Consider the following 18,022-nt stretch of genomic DNA (forward strand, 5'->3'; position numbering starts at 1 on the left):
AATACGGGTGTCGACGGAAAAATCACAACTTCCATAACATTTTCGCGAATAGATTTTTTTTTACTACAAGGTAGATTTTAATGAAACTTCTCACAGTCGTGCAATAACATAGTGTCTATAATGTGGTAAATAAAATGTACAGGTCCGTATGCTTATTTCGGAGATATTTGACGCTGATTAGTGTACCACACACTTCAAGCTAATTTTAAGACATCATTTTGAATCATTTAACGCGGCAGATATTTTAATATCATATTTTAAGTTTAGAAAGATAATGTAAGTGCCATTGTTATGAATTTACCCACTGGTTGCCATAAATTGATAAAATGATTTTCATTTCTTCACGCCGAATACAGGATTTATTCTACGTTTTCCGGATAAATAACGTTACGCCATCACTCCCGGTTTATCAAACGTGCAGAACTACCTTAACGACTTGAAACATTAAACATGTATGAACTTACATTGTTAGAATGCAACATCAAAGTCAGAGTCACGGAGATTTTATGAATTGAGTATGAAAACCATGGGATAAGCAAATATCGATGTAGAATTTCTGTTGAATGCCAAAAAGTTCGGACATTGAAATTTTTCTCTCGGTTATCCAGTCTTTCCAACGTGAGTGAAACAATGGTTAATAACGAACTCTGGACAGTGCCTTTTCAAACAAGGTTATATTTATGTTGAACATAAGAAGCATAAATAATGTAAACTTATTCAACAACTTTTAAAAGACCATGCGATGGACTGATAACAAATTATAACAAATGTGAAAGAGCTGTAAATTCATGATGTGTACATGTGTCTGAGTTTATGTATAGTCCTTTCCGGTTAGTACCACCTTGAATTAAAAATAGCTAGATCCCTACCAAGGATCAAATCCCGGTCCTCCCTGTCCGTATAGGCGGACACTCTTACTTGGTCGTGAAAGTGTTTGGCTATTGTAGGGGGCTACAACCAATGAACGCTATTCCCTCCCTCTTTAATATTGAAGGATAAGGCATGAACTGAACCTAAATAATCAGTTTCTAACCCGAGACATCAAATGAATCTACTATCAGTTTTTAGCCTTTTCCCAATGCACACGTCAACCATTATCATCGTTTCTTAGAATACCAATTGGGGTCCTTACAGGGTATGGAACTACGGACCTTATTGACTTTGTTTGTATCGCTTGGAAGAGTTGTGTCCGCTGAACAAGAATTAGTAAATAAGATGACCATAAATATTATTTGTGGATCGGATAGCATAATACGCACTGTGCTATATTACTATATAAAACATATTTTGTTAAATTAAATCCTCGTAATTTCTTTCAATAATCAGTATAAAAGAGACAAGAAATGTATTCTTAAAGTGACTAATAGTACAAACTTATTGACATAAGATTTTCGCAAGATATTCTGACAAATAACCAAACTTATTATGCAGAAGGTAGCAAACCGTTGCAACGCTTTTGAAATAATGCAGAAAATTTACACTCTTTTTGCATTTTTACTAATATCTAACTTTTATTTTCACCCACTGAATCATTTTTTCAGTGTCATATGTACATTCTATGCCAAACTTAGTGAAACTGAACATGGTGTTGAACAATTTCATCCAAACTTGAGCTATTAGCTTCAACACATTGATTAAGTTTTCTATGTTATTAAATCTTATCATTTTTTTATGATTTATGTGTTTTAACTTTTAATGATGTGCTTTTCTTTTCCATTATAGCGTATCCGTTTAAACGGTTACACAATAATATCGTTCTGTCGTAAGATAGCTTGCATTAGGTAATGTTATATAATTATTTGTTAAAACTGACGTTATTTTTATCTTTGAGTTACATAATGAAATTAGACTCCTGTCAACTCAACACAACATAAGCTCATAGAGTCACAACACATTAAGATTAGATTTAACTATCTCGATATACTAGTGCAAGAAGAGCGCCAGTTTCTAGTGCAGGAGGTCGGTTCGATCCCCCGCCGCTTCATACTAAAAACGTGAATAATGGTACCAGTTACTCAGGTGCTCCCTAATTTCTCAGCATGAAAAAGGAACCTGGCCCCTCCTCTTAACTCATACCCTCTTGGAAATGGAATCCATCAGGAAAGCGGTGTCGAAAGTAATTAAAATAAGATGTAGAACGTGCACCACTGTCCACCTAAAATAATATGGTATAAACTGAAAACCAGATTAAGAAAAGGAAGAAGATAAAAGTAAGAAGTTCTCCAGACTAAAACTGACCTTTGAACGTTTATTCTGTGCAACCAGAGTACACTGTCGACGTCTAGCTTCTCTATGGTAAGTGAAGAATAAAATAAAAGGACAATAAAGTATTCATGCCAGAGAGGCACAACAAAAAAATTTAGTGAAGCAAACTAAATGGAACACGAATGAAAAATAGAAATCTGTAAGGAAACGAAAATGAAAAGAAACAGCAACACACACACACACGCACACACGCACAGAATCACACACGCAAGCACAAACACACGGGATACATATGGAGAACTACATTTATATAACTATTATAGAAAATAATAAATAGACAGAAAAAAAGTAGAATAGATTCTAAAAATCATTTTAACTTAATATGGGATGGCAGCTAATTTCCAAAGTTTTGATGATATAAAATCAATTTAGTAGACACATTTTATTACATAAATATTCCATTTGAAATATGTACAACGTCCTTTATGACCGAAAAATCAACATAAAATAAATGACATACCCATGTCACTCTTGGGGTAAAAATTAAAAACAGAAAATGAAGACAGAATGATTGAAAAAAACCAAGACTGAGGCGATCAAAATCAAAATGGTATCGAGATGACTTGGGTACGAACTGACTTTGCTATGATAAAGTTCCAGGGGTCAGTTTCGTATTGTGGCCCGGGTACGTTTTCTGAATAAAATAAGTAGAAGAATTTTAAAGGCATAAATATTCAAGAGCTTATTTATTATGTTTATGGAGCAAAAGACAAGTACAAACGAACAATTTTTGTGTTAAATAATCAATTTTCCTAGCTCCATGTAGCGGTCGAGTCTAAATTCTTCCCTCCGATAAAGGAAACGTCCCGACCTGTGCAGACCTGTGGAAAATTCGAGTTTTGGGATGATTTTGGGGACCCGGATATTTTGCCTTCAATTCACCGAAACGGTACCCTTGAAAATCGTCATTTCTGCTGGGGAGATCTGAATCTGCAATATGACGATGACTTTAAGTAAGAATTTATTGAATATCATGAACGCCAAACAAAGACGCAAACTGGTGCAGATATTTGCAGTGTCAGGGCATCAAATCAATCCAAGGATGTATGTTACCGGACGTGAAGACGGGCGTCCCGTAATGATTTACAAGAAGTATGCTATCAAACAACCTGATAAAATGCAAAATGATGACAGACCGCTTTTTTTCGCAACGGTAGCAAATAGTGATCCACCAGTAAAGCATGAAATGTGGTTCATTTCACAGACCATTGGAGTAAATAAAATAAGATATCTGATGACAAAAATGACTGAAAAAAGACAACCTACCTAGTCGTAACAACATACGTCTGACAAACACCAGTGTCAGAAAGCATTTGTGCCAGAAACTTTTGAACAATAATGTTTCAGATGACCAAGCAGCCAGTGTAACTGGTCACAAAAATCCACATTCTCTAAACAACCACTATTATATATATACTACAATCACTAACATGCGTCAGCAAACGGTTTAAGGTGGGGATATGCTTAAAAAATCAGCAATATTTCATGCGCGCTAGATATTAAGTGAAAAGAAATTTTAATGCAATAAATTATTACAATGATAACATTTTTTAAAACTAATTCAGGGGCAAAACCTGTTATGTAAGTAATGCTCGTGTGCAGGTATTTGCTAAAATGTATTTTGGGTGAATAGAAAATAAAACTTAAATTATAACAAGAGAGTCTTGAAGGCCCTGTAGACTGTTTCAATCACCTGGCTCAATATTTGACCCTAAATAAAACAGTTTCAAACTTCACATAAATAATACTAGGCTAGATTTCATTAACACAACCATTCTGACCAAAGGTTACCTAAAATTTGCTTTTGTCCTCCAGTCGACCAAAGTTTAAACTTGGCACAGATTTAATAAAGAAAGACTTTCTAGTGGTTTCCAGATAAATTTGGTAGAAAATGTTGCCTCTCAAGTTAACCAAAAAATGTCAATAGTTCTGCCTATTCACCTTGTATTTTGACCACAATTGACACAGCTATTACCCATTTAGCATTAAATCAGGACAAAGTGACCAAGGTTATAAAAATCAGATAGTAAATGAAGTTTTTAGATGACTTATTTTCAAACTTCAAATGGCCCTGCTTTGGAATTTACTTAGATTTCATAAAAGAATGCACGAAACAGGTTTCATATGGATCGGGTAGGAAGTTTGGCCTTTAGGTACAATGTTTTTGTTTGATTAAATCCAAGTTACTTGAATTTTAACCTAAGATGATTTAGTTTCAAATATAACCAGGTCTCCATATAGGCATAGAACAACAGGTCGATCAACACGACAAAAATGAAAATGTTGCAGACTCGGTTTGATTGAGCCTGTTCACGGACAGCAGTGGTAATGCATGCTACCGTCCACGCCCTCTAGCCCAGGGTTGAGCAGAACTGAACATTTACACATGTTACAAGTACAAAAATACAATTTAGAGACATCCGCAGATGTCGTCATACAGCGGTGCCAATGGAACAATTTCCCAGCTATTGTAGACAAAGAAGATTCAGCTGCCTCTGCAGGCATAAATTGTTACCTATTTATTTACATAATGTCTCAGAACTAGCAGCTTGTTGTATTCCCCACATTACGACAAACTGGAGTTTGAATTCACAGAGATGCGGGGTTATGACGAGTAATCACTTGCTTATTATATAGGTCTACCGAAACTTCGGCGAATCTTTAAGAATTAATACGATTGATTGTTCAGCATAAAATCTTGCGTGCTAGAAACCACATTTTATTAGAAGTACCAAATGATTTATTATGCGAACTTGTATCCTAGCGGATCTCATGCATGAAGAAAATTCTTGTAAATTAATGATATCCCTTCATTCATACTATCTCTATGACATTCGTTGCATCCTCGAGATCCAGATAACTTTCAAAGAAAAAATGTATAGCTTCTCTGGTCCCGATCAGTAAAATAACTGAAATGTTATTGCTGAATTATAAGACAATATTACAAGGATTTAAGTAGATATGAAAATATTGAACCAGTGCGAATGTGTAGTACAATTCGAGTGTGTATATAAAGCAGCACCGAGTGTTGGTTGAGTTGTTGTGGAATTTGCACGCTCGTTTATACTGCTAGGCGCCTTGTCGTAATTGGTCTGGTATCTTGTGGTGATGATATATAAAATAATAATCAGCCTGTCCTGTTGATGAGCCTGTAAAACGCCTTGAAAATGCTTAAAATGCTTTTTTGTGATTATCTCGCCCTTTCACTAACTTATGTTCAAATAAGAACGGACTTTCACTACATTATACTTTATCTCTTCAGCTAGATCTGCTATTACTTGTGATCTTTTCCTTTTAAAACTAAAACATGGTGTTTCATTTAAACGACTATCATAAAACTTCTTTCCTATTCTTTTAATTGTCTTTGTTCCTGCAACTCTTTTCCATTCGGGCAGACAAGACCTAAAATGGTGGATAACAGCTGTCTCATCCGATAAACGCTCGGACCTGAAGATAATAAGAAATGGTTAAAACTTTTATTTTATTCTGACTGATGAAATAAGGTGGCCGGTGGTCTAGTGTTAACACGCTTGACTGCCAATCCAGAGATCTGGGGTTCGAATCCCGGTCCAGGGACTGGATATTTCTAAGATGCTCTTGAGTGTCTCCTACCTGACTAAGAGGTCTGTACTGGTTCTTCCCAGGAAAGACGGCTTCGCGTGTATCGGTGCTATACACCGGGCACGTTAAAGAACCAGGCTGTCTATTTGCAAAGAGCTAGGCTAAGTTAGCTAGACAGGCATGTATCCTTCTCTGTTCTCTCTGTCTGTTCTTGGGGCTTTATCTCACTCTGTACTCTGGTCAGATTGCTCTGTGTCTGTACTAGTAGAGGATGAATTTAGCGCCCTGTATGGCTGCGTTTGCTATATGTAAAGCGCCTTTGAACGTGTTTATCATGAAAAGGGCGCTATATAAATCTGGTATAATAATAATAATGATAATGAAATACTGTGTTTTATCAGTGAGATATAACCCATATCACTCACTTCATATCACTCACTGTAAATGCCGATCTACTTGTACATTGTGTATAAATTTTAAATTATTCGCTTAAAACAGGACGAAAATTGTAGTCGCACTTTGTTTTTTATATTTCTTGATTTAAATTATTTTACTTCATGAGAATTTCATAACATTATGCAGCAAAATATGAAATAAAATGGAACTTTATGTTGTGTGAGTCTTTCTAACGTCGCAACACGTCTGACGTTATGTCTGTTAACGCGCGTCTGTTTCCCGAGCGGAGATTAAAATTTTCTGCAAAATGCACATCTCAACGTAATTAAGCATAACATAAAAAGAACATTTGTTTGTTTTTCGTGAATATGGAATATATCTCACCTCGAAGTGATAAAATTTTCACATTTTCACTCGCACTACGCGCTCGTGAGAAGTTTCTCACGTCTCAGTGAGTTATATTCCATATTAACTCAAAACAAACAAATATCCTCTCTATATAAAACTGATTTGGAGTGGTGTGGAGTTATTTTTCAACCGCTCATATTATTTTGTTTATACTATCTTTCATAACTACATTATAGTGGACGCAACTTGACCCCGATGGTTGACCTTTGCATTATAATAAATAATAAGGCACAACCTATTATTGAAAAGGAGTGTAGGTAAAACACGAGCTGCAAGGGAAAAAGGAAATATGAATTTGAGCAAATATAAATTATTGTATTGGAAGGTTTTAACCGATCAAATGTAAGTATATATACTTTGATACTGCACTGTATACAAACTAATTCCATATAAATATACACGGCTACCCTAAGCACCCTTGATTTCTATAATGAAATAATCGATATGAATAATCAGCCTAAGGTCAACCATCACGGTCAAGTTGCGACTACTATACCCAACCATAAATATCTATCAAATAAACCACATATGTGATGTCATAGAAAGAAAGGCGGCATAAAGTGTGCAGTTCGTTCGACCTTAAACCGGTTGATTCTTGTAATAACTACTGCTATCTGGCATTGTGCATGAAGGATCAAGTTTATTTAACACAATTATGTCGCTAATGATGCAATAAACAGTATAAAAACGTAACGCTTGTAGACTATAATCAATGGAAGACAACCAGTCTAAGATTAGAAGATTTTCGTTTGTTTCAAGACAAGCGTATTCAAGAAGGGTACAGTCAAAAGTGAAAATTTAAAGTCTGGTATTCACCGGTAAAAGTTGTTTCGATGTTACAGAAACAACAAACATATTTTCTTTTTATTTCACGACATTTAAAAGGGTACTTTTAAATTATACCAGTTCATTGACAATTTCCCAGAGTCTACGCAGGGATCCTGGATTTTCATTTTCCTATAGAAATATAATATTACACCAAGGCAAGAGCTGTATTTGGTTTGCAGCCTGGTAAAATGTATTCATAAAAGTTAAAATCTAATATTGCAAAAGCTGTGGTCTGGTAAAAAACGGGTGCATTTCTACGAAAAATATTGCAAGGCTAGAGTTTTTTTTTCATTTGTGTTTGGCATGCTTACATAAATTGCCAATCAGATAAGGATCATACGTAATCCAATAACATTTAATAGAAGGTGAACAAACTTAAACATATCCAGGCTTTGTACGGCAGTTATGTGCCTTACACGAAGCAGGAATTATTCTGTCTGGCTTGAAAACAAATTTCTGTCTGTTCCACATTGGGAGGGTACTGTTAACGTTTCTTCCAATGAACAAAGGATGAGTTTGATCGGTTTCATCCCAAGACTTTACATGTATCACTGTTTTGAAGTGCACTCCAGCCAATCTACTACTTGAATCTAAAATTGCTGGCTTAAAAAACATGTACAACGGGTATAGATAATCACCCTTAAATTGAAAGGCCGGTCTTTACATCAATATCTGAACTTGCTTACACCAAAAAGTAATATCAATGGTTTGTTACTTCATACAAATACTTTAATTTCGTCTGAATTTCTAAAATTGTAAGCACAACTTACAATTGTAAGCACAGCTTGTCTTGTATAAAACTATACAAGAATATAACATTCTTCTCTGTTAACATAAATACAATTGTTGCCTTCACTAATTAGAAAAGTATCCAATTTCCTAAACAATGACTATATTACCTAAATTTCCTACCACTGAGAAAATGAATAAATATTAAATGACTTCATATTATATTACTCATTTAAAGATAATTAAAGGGACGTTTGGAGAATTTTGTGTTAACGCAATTTTAGAATAAAGTCGTTCAATCTGGTGTATTGTTTTTTTTTTAAATGGTTTTGAATTAATTTATTTCTAAGACTTGTAAGTGCATTACAAAGACTTACAATATATCTCTGAATCGAACCTTGCAATTTCATATTTTGTGGTATTAGAATTTCATCGGCATCAAGAAAGACAGCATATTTGCATACACTCATTCGCTCCTGACAGTCGAGAATGGAAACTCCGTGCTCTGTCTATGAAAAACGAATATCACGAGGGTCCGTGTCTGTATAAAACAAATTGATGACATTCTGTTATGAAAAATTTGATGGTAGGTTCTACTTGCCGAAATCATTTTATAGTTTATACTGTAAATCCGGTATTATTCGCGGTGTTTTAATTTTCGCTATTTTTCGCGAATTGGGTGCATCGCGAATTCATAAATCCGCGTAAGTTTCATTCCATAACATACAGACATATCCGAAAAAATGTCCGAAATACGGTCAAGTTCAGCAATGAATACTAGCCGCATGTACACGATGTTTATTGAATGAATTTCAATTTATTTCAATATATTATGAATAAGTATAATAAAAATCCTCGAAACTACATTTCATGTAGAATATACTGCTTAAAGACAGAACTAACGATAAGGTCTAGAGGTTGGATTTACATGCAGCTGGCAGGGATATATATAACATGATTACTTTGGTTTTTTAACAGGTTACGGAGAGCATCTCCTTGATGCACTTTGTACGTGTCAAACAAGCAGAGCGCGTGTTGCCTTAGGGGATGATCCATACCATCCTTTATCTTCTCGACAAACCTGATTTTTAGATAAGAATAGCGATTTGCGGACAATTGATCACACCATTGTATTATATACTTGTACGTTAAAATTATTTATGAAATGACTGTAACAAACTTTGAACATTTTATCAGCTATTAAATGTAATAAGAGCCCGTAAATTGAATATAGGATTCTTTTCATTCAATTTCAGTCGAACAAAAGCAATTTTTGTGAATAAAGTAACCAATTACTAATACGAAATAACCGTTACAGACCATGTATTTAACGAGTCTTTGGCATGCATAAATTCGGTACGGTACGGAAGAATGGGCATTAGTGTAATCACGACTTCCGAAATTGGAATTTCGCTAATATAAGGTAAGAACCTTCGCGAATTTAAATTTCTGACCCTCCCGTCGCGAATTCATAAATCCGCGAAATAATTCAGGGTGCAGGAATTCGAGAAATAAAGATCACGCGAATATTAAGTGATTTACAGTAGTTAGCTTTGTTCAAACATTACAACACTTACTGCCAATATTTCGCAATAATATATTTTTTGGTATTCTTTGACCTTTTTGTAAGAAGTGCTGTTTACAGTTTTAAAGAAAATATCAACAGCATTGTAGCCTGTCATAATACGATTTTTGAATGCTGAGAGAAAAAAGAAAAATACTTTTACACTGACCGTTTTCTGGAACATCAAAAGGAATAGCTTCAGCAAAGTTCTTTTTCTTGTAATACTTTACGATTTCCTTTGCTTCTGCGTTCAAGTCACGGTGTATATAACAGAATATCTTATTAATCCCAAGCAGCCGCTGAGCTTCAAACCATTCTATCAGAAATCCAGCATCTAATGATCCATACATTATTTTCGCACATAGTGCTATCCCATTTATTTTCCGATTTGGATAACGTCCTCGACCTCAACAATCGAAACTTTTGTCACCGGGCCCTTATTGGAGTCCTGAATGGGACACACGCACTGTAAAACATCAAACAAATCACTTTTGGATTCCTGAAATCTTTTCCGACGTTCTGCTGGTCCTGACGAAATGCCACCATTCTTGTGATAAAAACAACAAGAGAGTGGCTCATACCTAGGTTTACTGTTTACAGGTGCATACCATTCTGTTACAACAATACCATTTCTGACTCCTTTTAGACCTGTTCTATTATTCTCGTCTAATTTTGACTTGAAAACTGCAGATAGAAGGTAAGCCTTTGTTCCAGAAACCTTCACAAATGCTGGCATCGCAGGGGCAGAGCTTTGACTTTGTCTCTCTTTGAAAATATTTGATGTATTTAAGTCGATGTCAACCATTGGCTTCTTGAAATAAAAACAAATTGTCTTTAAACGCTTTGAAATACAAGCATGCAAAAACCTGTACAATCACATATTTGTTGTCTAAATATTTACGAATTCGAACTATTGCGTATGTTCTCGAAGTTTCATATTCGCCAGATTGTAAAACATTATCCTGCTTGCTTCGGCATTTCTATGTGCCGGGTGTCCGTTAAAGTTACACATCATAAAGCGTTATCTATATGTTTTAAACCAATACCGCAAAGATCGATTGCTATTTATTGTATGGAAGTTTTTGCCTCTTTAATTACCTGTAAACCTTGACGACTGTAATCTCCAAGGGACACAGATGTCAATGTTTATTTTACAACAATTAAAATATTCGTTCTAAATGATACGTATATGTGCTTTATTCGTCTTAATACTATACCATTCTACAGCTTTTAGTAAAACACAAAACATATCCACTTTTCGTACATTTGACCGTTTCTTTTTTATTTGAGGAAAAATTGTTTAATGACGAGACTTTTTTGACTTTTATTATACTTATTGTACTTTCATAACTCATTTTGAATAATATCCAGCAAAGAGATTGTTTCACTTGAGTAATTTTAAAAGTCAATGTAAAATACTAGCACAGTCATACAATAGATAGGTTCCACCACGACAGTTAGTGTGAAATTGTAACACTCCATTTAAAAATATAATCTTCTTAGCCCCGAAAGTAAAACAATACACACAAAGTAAATGAATAAAGGCTTTGAAATATGATACCGCTAATGACTAGTATATTGTTTTATACAATGTAGACAAATAAATGCATGCCCTATTTGATATTATGAACAAAATGTCAGTTTATCTCATATCATATAAAAATAGATAGCTAATGTTATAATTACATTATATAAATAAAATGAAATATTAAATAAATGCTACAGACTAATGTGTATTTTTATAAGTAGAAAACAATAGTTTTTAAATTATTTGTTTTATCTCTTTTTGTAAAAGATCATACTAAAAATAAAATTAGAAATACATTTCTATTTTTAATCAACTTCTAAATTTGTGTGTGCAACGTTTTAATGTTGCATAACTATGTCTATCACTTCAGCCGATGTATACACACGATGTATAGGTCACATGATATAGACAATGCTCATACTGTTGAATATTATTACCCGGTATAAGTTACGTCGCGTCTTTTGCCATTCGGTATGTACATATCATTTTAAACATTTTATAGATTTCTTTTTCCACAAAGAGTTGAAAATATTTTAGAACGAGTAATTGAATAGAATACAAACTAAATATCGTTTTAATTAAGGGGTTTCGTAATACATAAATCCATGTACTATATCTATATACTATATATGATGGACGTTTATTTATGTTTGGATATTTAATCCCCAAAACTCTGGTCTTTCTGTTTGTCTGTTGGCTAATCAAACTAATTTAGGTAGAGGACCTGTCCGTGAACTTACTAGTGACGTAGTTACAGCTCAAAGGAATAGCATGTAGTAAATAATTTAAAACTATTAACAGAATAATATTCTGATGATAAAATAGAAAACTAATTGAATGAAAATATGTATGATGTATTATTGCCTTAAATGGTAAAACATAACTCGCCTATCAAATGTATAATGACTGGTATAAAAAAGGCTTTCCCTCATATTTTCAAGAATGCCTTTGTAACATACAAGAAAACACCCAATTCTGCATTATTCTGTATATTTCATGACAAAATGATAAACTGTTGTGTTCTTCTATAAACTGATTACAAATTGTTCGTAGAAACTACAAAGGTAGTTTATTTCTCTAAAGATTACCTCTCGGTGAGGTGTGATGCTCCATTGAATACCCCTGATAGAGATTATTAGTTACACTGCTTGTTGGTCACAGGATACGGGATATACGCTGTCGAGGAAATCCATATCAGGCTCGAGACAGCGTATATCCCGTATCCTGCACCAGCAAGCAGTGTAACGATTTTATCTCGCCGACTACCCTTTACTTACATGCTATAATCAACACATTTTGTAAATTAACAAAGCTACTTACAGTGCAGACTGGAATCCTACAAATAATTAGTTTGGTCATCACTAGTTGATTTACACCAGCCATAAAATGCACAATGACCTGTGTTTTGGTTAAATCACAAAACACAAAAGCTCATTTACATAGGTTATGAACTGGTTTAGATTAGAAACACTAAAAAACTTCTTGTTCCATCCCCTCGAAAGTTACCGGATATCACGATGTCATAAATGTCTTGATACTTCGGCTTTCATCCCGTTTCCTGTTAAATGATTTATCTTGCACGTAGATTAAATGATCCTACAACAAACTGCTGAGTAACAAATATGTCAATTCCTTTATTTCACGATGATTTAACTATTTAACTTCCAAAACAAGATTTCAACGTCCGTGTATTCCATACAGAGTTATTCCGCTTTTACGGCTAACTTTTGTCAAACTTCATGAGCCTCAACTTAAGTAGAATGAAACCGGCAAGAAAACACTAAATTTACTCTTGGAAACGATACTATCACTGGAGCTAATAAATAATCTGGCTTGATTTAAGCCAGCAGTGTGGCAGCCATTTTGTTTTAATCAAAATTCATATCTGAAATATACTAGCAGGATATGGAATATATCCTGTCTCCACGTGACGTCTATTGACCAATAGAAATGCAAGAAACTTGTAGGAGGCAAGATAAACTGTAATATGAGTCTGCTATAATAAGCGTTTTACAGAATCTGTTTTTAACATTAAGTCTAATGTAAATCAAATAACAATTTCAATCAATGATTTTCAAATTTCCACTCGAATCAATTATTTAATATCATACTATTTACTTATGTCATATGTTTTATTTCTTCGTCAGTAAAGGGTTCGATGCAATGGCAAGCTGAACATGAAAATGATATGGAATGGCATGCAATGGCATGCAAGAAGTTGTGCGGATCATAAAATATGTACATATGTTTGGACACGTTTTCCAAGTCTTCAGGAAATCTATAAATGTTAAAATTATAAAAAGTCTTAAAGCGACTAACCATAATTTTTGAAAAGTCAAATTGTAACTTAATATTTACAATCGACTTATTACTTAGCCTTGTGCTATTATCATGCCTCTAGGTAGGTCTTATTTGTATCATGTTTGACCTGTTTGATTATGTGCCGTGGAAAAACAAACTAACATGTTCTAAGATTCATTTATTGCCGCTATTGTCCATGACGTATAGGACATGCGCCGGAACTTTTCTATGCATGTATTCCAATGCTTATCATACGCTTTGTGCATTAAAGGCAGAGCGGCAAAAACATACAAGTAAAGATATTGGACGCTCTAATCAGTATTGTAATATCCAAAAACAGACAAGCTAAATGTTTGTTTATGTTTATTCTGACGATACGGTCAGAAAACGAACGCATTAAAGACACTTGTTCTTGTTTTCTGATTTGCTCCAACGATACGCAAATACAGAATTTACCACTTTCATTCCAATTTCTGTATCGCCAAACGATATGCATATTCAGACATTGCAAATACTTGTTCTAATTTAAGATTAAATACAAGAACTGGAGACCCTTACAAACATTTCAGAGACACCGTAACGATATGAAAATACCCGTACATCAAGACAACAATTTACTATAATAATTATTGACGCAACGAAACAAATATACTTGTACGAAAATTACAGACAATCGTTTTCACATTGTTTTTGCAGAGACCTCAACGATACGTAAGTATTTTGTACAGACGTCAAAGATACACATTTTCAATTCTTTGAAATCATCGTAACGATACTACAGATACATACATTAATTGATAATACTTATAGACAATAAATTTTAGTTACCGCAACGATAAGCAGATGTCTATAAGGCAATAATAACACTAATATACAATTATTTGGAGTCACTACGACAATGCACAAACGCTTGCATATGTCATATTCTTTCAAAGTATCATATCATGCAAGAAATGGTTTAAGAATCTTAAAAGGAAAGTAATAGATAATAGATTATTCCGCCTTTGAGGTCAGTTGAATGTATGGGGTTCCTGTATGCAGCCGTATCTGTATGTATCGTTATATGGGCAACACTGTAAATATGGTGTGATAATATTTAGGATAATAAGTCGTCTGATCCCAGGAGGCCATCATTGTTTTGTGTCTATAAAATTGTATACTTGTCAGTATGTTATCGTAGAGAAGAAAATTAGAAAAGAATGTTAATAAAGCTGGTAAACTTTAGAGACGTTTGTGATATAAAAAACATAAAGTGTATAACCAGTGCTGCATAAACAAAAATTCCATAGAAAAAAAATCTATAGATCCAAATCTTAAATTGTAGCATGCGGTCAACCTTTAAAGTTAAAGAAAAAACATATTTATTCAAACACATGCATAAGACACTCATCCCAAACAGTGTCAAAAATTATTTATAGGCAATGTGTTTATAAATTAAGAGTAACATAGTACAGCAAAAGACCCTGTTGCAATAAAAATAAATATCTATTACAATGAAAGAAAACATGAATATGACGATGAAATTAGAGTGTTTTCTGATATTGCCTTTCATTTAAACACAATTTATCCTAGAAAACTACTAACAAGTAAGTTTTTGATAAAGCTAGCACAGAAAGTTTGCTACACACAAAATATGACATTATAACAATTAGAGATGCGATAATAGAAAATGATAGGTTTAGGGCAATACGACTTTACATTCAGTAGTTTTGAAATACCTTAGTTTTTCAATGTTGAGGTAGAAATCTGTCTCATTATTTCCGTTTACTTGAGGCAACCTAGAAGAAAATGATATTGACAGTTTTATTTTGTCTTTTATAATTGTTTACCAATAGTTTGATGTTTCTTTATCAAAATTAATGGTATAATGATTTCTATGCAAACGTTTTGGATAGTGGCCATCACATTGAAATTTGTCTCTACTTGAGCTTGAGGAAATACCATAAATTATACAAAATTTATAAAAGAACGACACGGTAAAAGATGTTTAAAAATTGCAACACAGTGCGAAACACTGTCTACTTTAAGAATATACCAAGCAAATGCAATTTTTAAAATATTACAACTAGAGGTCCAATACCTTATACATACACAGTGTCAAACAATTCATTCTGCTTACATCACTTTAATACTTACTCGTATTTTAAGATATAACAAAATTGCCTCTCGCTCACGTCCCGCCTCATTCAGTTGTCAATTTTCTGCGGTGAAATGTCATTCGTGTTTGTATATTTCTATCTCCTCACGCGGCTCTCCAGAACCTTGTCATCGGTCAATATACAAATTAAAGATATGATATTGTATATAAGGTTTTTCATTCACTTGTTCTAAAGGCCCATAAAAGAGGCAAAATGCCCAAATTTGCATATATTAGGGAAAGAATTTTAAATGGCGTAGACGACAGAGTTTGAGGAAGATTATACCTAGGAGTTCTCGAGAATTTATTTAAAAGTTTTCTTGTTTAGCTCGGACTTCCCCGAAAAGTCGTCTGGCTTCCCCATTTGATCAAATTTAGGACAGGACAGAAGACGTTAAAATGATGCTATCGATCGGTTCATGAACAGAAGTACTTTAAAGATATTTCAATCGCTAAAAGCGAAACCTTGAAAAAGGCCAAGTGCCCACTTCCAAACAAAGTTACGAAAGGACAAAATAATGATGCTAGAAACCAAACAATGACGAAGAGCAATCACAGGTTATATGAGAAGAGGTTGTCTAAAGGATTTCTTTAATCTTAGATCTAGTGGCACCTAAAAGCAAGCACCGATCTATATTAGTACAAAGTTGAGAGAGATTTTTGCCAGGATGCTACAGCTCAAGGCTGATGTAATTTCAACAGTTTTAGAGAGTATGGTGAAGTAAAAAGAAGACATTTTCAAAGAAGAACTAAAAAAAAAAAGAATTTCTGTGAAATTATTTTAAATCATGCAAATATCTTTTGACTCTTACTCAAAAACTTGTCAAGCAAGCACCACGAAAACTGCTGCATACATTTACAAATGAATGAATTAAAGCCATAATTTGAGTTCAATACTGTTCATTTCAAAACATTACCCAAATTATGTTTCAATCATTTTCTAATTGTTCTAGCTCCATCTCTGCAATTGCATTTATAAAAGTGCTCGATTGAAATATTAGATCCGCTATTTCTATGGTTTCGTCCTGTCTTTTTTTTTTCGACATTCAATTTACGTTCAAAACTAAAATTATACATTGTATTCATATGCAGGCAGCTAATCATCAATACTGCATTATAATTTTTTCCAAACTTCCTGCTAACTGCAGATTTTCTTCATTAGAATTTGGTTGGTGTATGTCAATTGAATGCACTGTAGACTGTTTTAAATACTTTTTATTCTTTCTCTATATTTCAAAAAATCTTCAATCATTATTCCTTTTAACGGATTAACTCAAATTACAGTCTTCAGGTAAAGCTATTTCACTTTAATTTCCTTCTTTCTTTTCGTTTTATTTTTATTTCCTGTTTTGCAAACGGAAGCCCTGATATATGGCTGCAACTTTCAGTTAAATCTTGTGGGAGTGTAGAAACTGAATTATAGAAAATATTTGTTAAGGACTCAAACAAATATAACATTTGCTTTATTTCAGAGCTTAGTCGATTATCGTGGGTGCATAATAATAATATCTTAAGCATTCAAAACTAGTTTGACCTATACTCTCGAACGCAGATATAATATCTTGGGTGTGTGAAATTACCTTTAGTACTTGACTTATCTCGAGCACAAGACATAACTCGATCAAATTTATATGAAAACAAACAGTTCTTTAAGTCAGGAGTAAATTTTAAACACTCAGAAACCTTTTTATGCGCGTTAGGTATTATCGTAGTGAAAAGAAATGTTCAGTGTAATAAATTGCTACATGATAATATTTTTTTTTTATATCAATTCAGAGGTATTTTCTGCAATGTAAGTACTGCAATGAGCAGATATTTGCTCTGAAGCATTTTGGAGTAAATAGAAAAAGAAAACTAAACAAGAGAGCTAAAAAGGCCCTGTTTTACTCATTTGACTCAATGTTTGACAATACAAGAACCAGTTTCCAACTTCACTTGAATAATAATAGGCATTCTAGCATAAAACTGCTGTTCTTGTCACTTTTTGGGGGTGTTTTAACAGGAGAGAAATCGTGTGTTAACAGAGAGATTCGTGCACGCGTGCTGTTATAATACCTTTTTATATATGCCCGTTCCGTTGTAGAGCGTAAACGTATTACGGCCCCAAAACGGATTTTTCAAACGGAAATGACGTCAGCGTGAAACAACAACTCGGATATTCCCGCGCATTGTATAGAAATTTGATGACGTTGAGGGATAATGTATTCATTTATTCGTTTTTTCGCATTTTATGCTAGAATAGCGTTAGCGCATGTAATTTTCGTGTTACAACGTCTTCAGAATCCCTCGGGATACGTTGGTACCC

The 18,022-nt window shown here is 33.8% G+C and overlaps 1 long non-coding RNA gene across 1 annotated transcript; it reads right to left on the minus strand.

Moving 5' to 3' along the window:
- Positions 1-7,843: 7,843 nt before the first annotated feature.
- LOC123562202 (uncharacterized) lies at positions 7,844-10,956 on the minus strand. The gene is made up of 3 exons (XR_006688560.2): positions 9,921-10,956; positions 8,565-8,728; positions 7,844-8,061 (listed from the first exon to the last, which is right to left on the minus strand). It is a non-coding gene; the product is annotated as an uncharacterized LOC123562202 (long non-coding RNA).
- Between the last annotated feature and the right edge of the window lie 7,066 nt (positions 10,957-18,022).

This window comes from Mercenaria mercenaria, chromosome 15, assembly GCF_021730395.1.
Source record: "Mercenaria mercenaria strain notata chromosome 15, MADL_Memer_1, whole genome shotgun sequence".
In the NCBI taxonomy this organism is placed as follows: domain Eukaryota; kingdom Metazoa; phylum Mollusca; class Bivalvia; order Venerida; family Veneridae; genus Mercenaria; species Mercenaria mercenaria.